General features: G+C 41.6%; 1 pseudogene; it reads right to left on the bottom strand.

Annotated features, from left to right (window-relative positions):
• Positions 1 to 1136: 1136 nt before the first annotated feature.
• On the bottom strand, positions 1137 to 4698 carry LOC100760114 (annotated as a pseudogene).
• Positions 4699 to 5220: the final 522 nt, after the last annotated feature.

The following is a 5220-nucleotide window of genomic DNA, read 5'->3' as shown; positions in this document are numbered from 1 at the left end:
TAGGGACAGAGTTGATTTGTTTGTTTGTTCTTTGTCTCCAGAAGAAACATTAAACAGCAAGCAGGCGTCATTTCCAGACAGAGAGAATGCTCAGAGGAGTTTGTGTGTATTTCATGGTCTCTCTGGGAAGCAGTATGAGGTATGGAAAAGCAGCTACAGTTTATTAATTCCATTTGTTTTCAAAGAGAATGGTGGGGTTTTATTTTGTTTTTGTTTTTGTTTTCCATAGCAATGCTAAAGAGCCTAGCCCACAAAAAGAGATTTGCCAGTGTTTTCCTATGGCTATCACAATTGTGTGTGTTTGCTTGTCATGTCCTGTTTACCTTTATTTCTGGGACATATTACTTGACTTGTAAAGTAGGTGCCTGCTATATTTCCATTGTAAATTATACTTGTATCCATTAAAAACTTCTTTATTTCATGCTTTTGCATAAGATTCTACAATTTCTACCCATAATTTTTTGAATATTTGTGCTTACTTAGTCAACCTCTGGCTCACTCTTCCATCAAAACTTCCCAGTTATGTTATGTTATGTTATGTTATGTTCTTGTTAAAAACAAATTCTTATATGATCTAATGACCTTTGTCTGTAGTAGAAAATGTAACCTGTGCTCTGCCTGTGACCTCCTTGTTCTCTCCATGAATTGTAACTTTTTCTTTTCCCAGTAATAGGTGCTTCTCGGTGTTGATGTATATTAATATAGTTATATTCCATTTTTTATTTTAGCCTTGTCAAAAATTAAAGCTCTTTCTTTTCCAAATGGAATGTTCTGTTTCTGGCTTCTGAATTTCAACTTCTGTCTAGAACTTGTTTACACACACACACACACACACACACACACACACACACACACACACACCACACACACACACACACACACACACACACACACACACACACACACACACACACACACACCTCATGGGCGATCCTGAAGATACAAAGGCATCAGTATGTAGAGGAAAAAGAGCTGTTTTAGAACCTCGGGACCCAGATTGCCTCTCCTTGCCTTCCTGTATGTGCTCACCCCAGAACCCATCTTGACAAGGCAAAGAAGACTCTGTCCCCACCACCCTGCCCAGCTCAGAAGCCTCATGGTCTCCACCTCAGCCCTGGTAGCCACCCTTTGCTACATCAATCATCTCCATAGTTACCCAGTATATGAGAACCCCCTGGTCCCCTTCCTTGGTCATCTAGTTTAGGAGCTTTATATGGGTTGCATTCATTTCTCCAAGAGTAGTTCATGTTTTCACATGGAGGATCAGGACACTGCCAGCACCCTGCTCGTTGCTCTCTGCTACCTCTGCCACCAGAGAATCCTCCCAAGTAACCCATTACCATGGTGCTACCTCCTCCACAAAATCCACAGCCTGTGAGTCCTCCTTGCCCTCAGCCTCCACAACCATTCCCAACACCCCAACTGAAGTCTGTCCTGCAGTTAGCAAATGAAACCTTGATAGGATTCCTAGAGAATTCATTACTTTCAAACCACTCAGTAGCTGGGTTAGCAGAAGGTGGGTCATCAGATGTGATTGTTGCCTCACCCTAAAACTTGACAGCTTCCTGTCTGTATGCAAATTAATCATAAGCTGTTCAGTTTCTTATTTGTCTTCATAATTCCAATCTGTCAGACACATTCAGCCACAGACTCAATTTTAACATTCTCACCCAGCCTTACACAAATATGGTGGTGTTGACTGAATTATCCTATTTGCAATTGTGGTGTGGTCCTTGATCCGGAGGCCCACCAAATTTATTGAAGCCAATCCTGTCACTTATGCCCATGCCACCTCCACCTCCTTAGCCTTCGAGTTCATAGCCACCACAACTGTGGTTATAACCACTTCCATCACTCCCACTACGGCCCTCCACTGTCCTGGTGGGTAGCCACCACCCACTATTACTCTGGTCCTGATTGCTGTAACTACCACCACCACCAAGGTGGGATGAAGGAGTAATCTTGGCCACATTTGCCTCTGACACTCCCTTCCACTGCTACTGCTGTACCAGTTCTGCTGTCCACAACCCCAAGGAAGATCATAGGAGCATTGCTGCTGTTCACAGCTTAGTTGCTGTCCACCATAGTCAGATTGTGGGTCACAGCTTCCACTCTGGGACTGCTCTGAAAACTGCCACCAGAACTTCTCTGAGGTGCTGCTAGGAGCTGGCTATTTGCTGTAGGCAGGGTAGGAGGACTGGTGCCCAAACCAGATTGGGAAACACTGGCTGCTGCCATAGCCTCCAGTGAAACCAAGAGGCTTACTATCATAGCCTGTGTTTCTGTGTCTGTCCATAAGAAGAACCATAGCTGCTCTGACTGGCAATAACCATTGTAACTCTACTGGCCATAGGACTGACTGCTCTTTTGGGGATAGCCCTGCTCAGACTGGGTAGGATATGATGCAAACTTCCAACTAATTGCTGGGTGTCCTTGTTTGAAGTCACACCTGAGCACACGTGCTCAGGCCACAGAGCTACAAAATTCCAGAGGACTATGAGCCAAGGCAATAAGGACTGAGCTATGAAGCATCTTTGTTATCACTTAGCTATTTCTTATTTAGATGTGAGGTTCATGCTCCTGTGATAGCCACTCTCTCAGTCTTCCTTATTTGCATATTGAATTTCTTCCTTGATTCTATTGCTTAGTAATTTTTTTTCAGTTTGCAAATAATTGATTTTAAAACCTAGTGTGTAGATAATGGACCATTTTGAGAAATTTGGTTGATATAATGGTTCTTTTGGAATTATTGAAATCTGTTTTATAGACTAAGAAATTGGTTTTTGAAAATATATTATGGATGATTTTAATAATTGTAACTCACAACAGCTAGCTAGCTTGAGATATGAAGTTATTAGTGACATTAATTTTTAAAATCCATTGTAATTTATTTTTCTGTATCAAAGTATTCTATTAGATGCTTTATTTTAAATCAACTCTTCCTGTTTCTAATAGGTTCTTCAATATTTTAATATTACGTGATTCTTGGGTAGACTCAACATCACTTAAGACTATTTTATATTATTGAAGTTGTCCACAATATATAAAACAACTCTTTATTCCATTTAGTACTTCTCTTCATTTCAGCTTTATTTGATGATATTATTCTTATTATTGCCATTCCTATTCTCTTTTTGTGCTTAGTGAAACTTCATTAACCTCATTGTTTGGTTGGCTTGTTTTTTATTTCCCTTTTCTTCCATCTTTTTATTTTTAACTTTTCTCAATTTTGAGTTTCTAAAAATTAATCACATATACTTGTGGTTTATTTAACAAAGATGTATTTTTCATTTTTAATGCTTCAAGTTCATTTATTCACATTCATTTTAATAATTACTTGATTTTATTCTGATCTTGTCATTTTATTTTATGCTTTTTAACATTTCCTTATCTCTCCTAGCTTATTGTCCTGATTTTTTAAACCCTTTTAATGATTCCTTGTGTGAAGCATTTATCTAATTATTCTTTATTGATAAAAACTCAGGAATTAGCTAATAGAGTAAGAACCTGAATGATCAGAGAAGTGGTGGTAAAATGACCAGTGACCTCCTCTCTCTCTCTCTCATTCCTTGATCCAAAAGGGCTGAGACCCTCTCTCAGCCCCGGCCTACTATTTCCTGTGTCTATCTGTCCTCAGTCTTCCAAAAGCTCTATGATTAATTTTGGTCATCTAGTAGCTAGATCCACCCTCTGATTCAAAACAAACTTTATTGGCAGTCTCGGGAGCATGGGAATACAATCAAAATATCACACAACGTTTGTGAATTTCACATGCACCCCTATCTCTCTCATCTTCGCATCCTTCCATATCTACACTCTGCCCCTGCAACCTTCCCCAACAAAGAAAACAAAAAATAAAAATGAAAAAAACAATCTCACCATGGAAGCTACAAGTGTGTTACCCAGTATATCCTTTTTCTCAAATAGCTTTCCTTGCAAATGTTCATTGCAATGAGTCATGTGCCTGGTTTGAGGCCTCTGGCTTCTGCTACACCCTTAATACTGGATATTCATGCCCTGGTGTATCCTGTTGTTGCCCTATGTCATGAAGATCTTGTAGCTTTGTTTCTGCAGAACCAGACCCTTCACATGCTCCAGCAGTTCTTAGATGGGATAGATGCTAGGGTGGACCAACCCAAAGCCCTGAATCTGGGCCTGGGAGATAGATGAGTTGGTCAGCCCACCTGCTCTTCTGCTCCCATATAGCCAGGGCCAACTTTGTAAGGGGGCCTGTGGCAGTGGGCCATATCTCCCTCCATCACACCTTCAGGAGCAGCTCTCCTGTACCCACACCACCAGGGTCAGCTTTCCAGCATTTCCTTGAAAGGGACAGTGCCAGGTCACCAGAGTGCTGAAGATGACAAGGGCCAGGGCTAGCTCTCCCACTCTCATGCCCCCAGGGCCAGCTCTCCCACACTGCACAGGCAAAGGACAGGGCCAGCTAGCCCAGACTAGGGGCATCCACATGGCCTTTGGTAGTAACCTAGGCCACAGACACAACCCAGACCCCTTCTGCTGCAGGGCTATGGACCAGGCCCTTGGTGGCTGCAGGACATCTCCATGTCCTCAGGTGTCAGTGCTAGTTACTCATTTCAGGCTGTTCCTCACCACACTGACATTCCCCCTCCTACCACTTTTCATAGTGTTCAACATTCTTCTACTCTTTCTATACCTTCTCTCTACCACATACTTGTTCATCTTAGTAGTGCTGGCCCACCTGCTCGAGTGGCTGCCAACCGAGGATCGAGGGTGGAAGCTCTCAGGTTTCTCTCACTCCTGAATATGAAATGCTAGAATCTGAATTCTGAATTTAAGTTGGTCTCCACAGCAAATTCTCTATAAGATACCAGGCCTCTGTTTTTGGCATCGAGTCAATTCTATTTATCATTATTATGTCTCTGGAGTTTGTATTTACCAGCTGACTCCACGAGAGCAGGAAACTGCAGAGTCAACAAAGGTTAACATCGGTCACCGACTCCAGTTTGGTCTCTTTCAATAGAATCCACCACTCACGCTTTTCTAACTTTCCCATCTCTTCTTGTTTTGTGTAGTCATGCTTGGTGATTCTGCCTGGGGGTCCTTGAGGGTCCCTGGCTTTTTTTTTACATTGGCAAATTGTTCTGATGCTTTCCTCCATATTTTTAGAAATTAAATTTTCATTTGTCAATGATAATTTTAAGCTGGGGAAAACTCTCATGCTTTAAAAATACAGGGAATTTA

The sequence above is a fragment of the Cricetulus griseus genome, chromosome 3 (genome assembly GCF_003668045.3).
Source record: "Cricetulus griseus strain 17A/GY chromosome 3, alternate assembly CriGri-PICRH-1.0, whole genome shotgun sequence".
In the NCBI taxonomy this organism is placed as follows: domain Eukaryota; kingdom Metazoa; phylum Chordata; class Mammalia; order Rodentia; family Cricetidae; genus Cricetulus; species Cricetulus griseus.
This window is presented reverse-complemented; position numbering and strand designations above follow the sequence as displayed.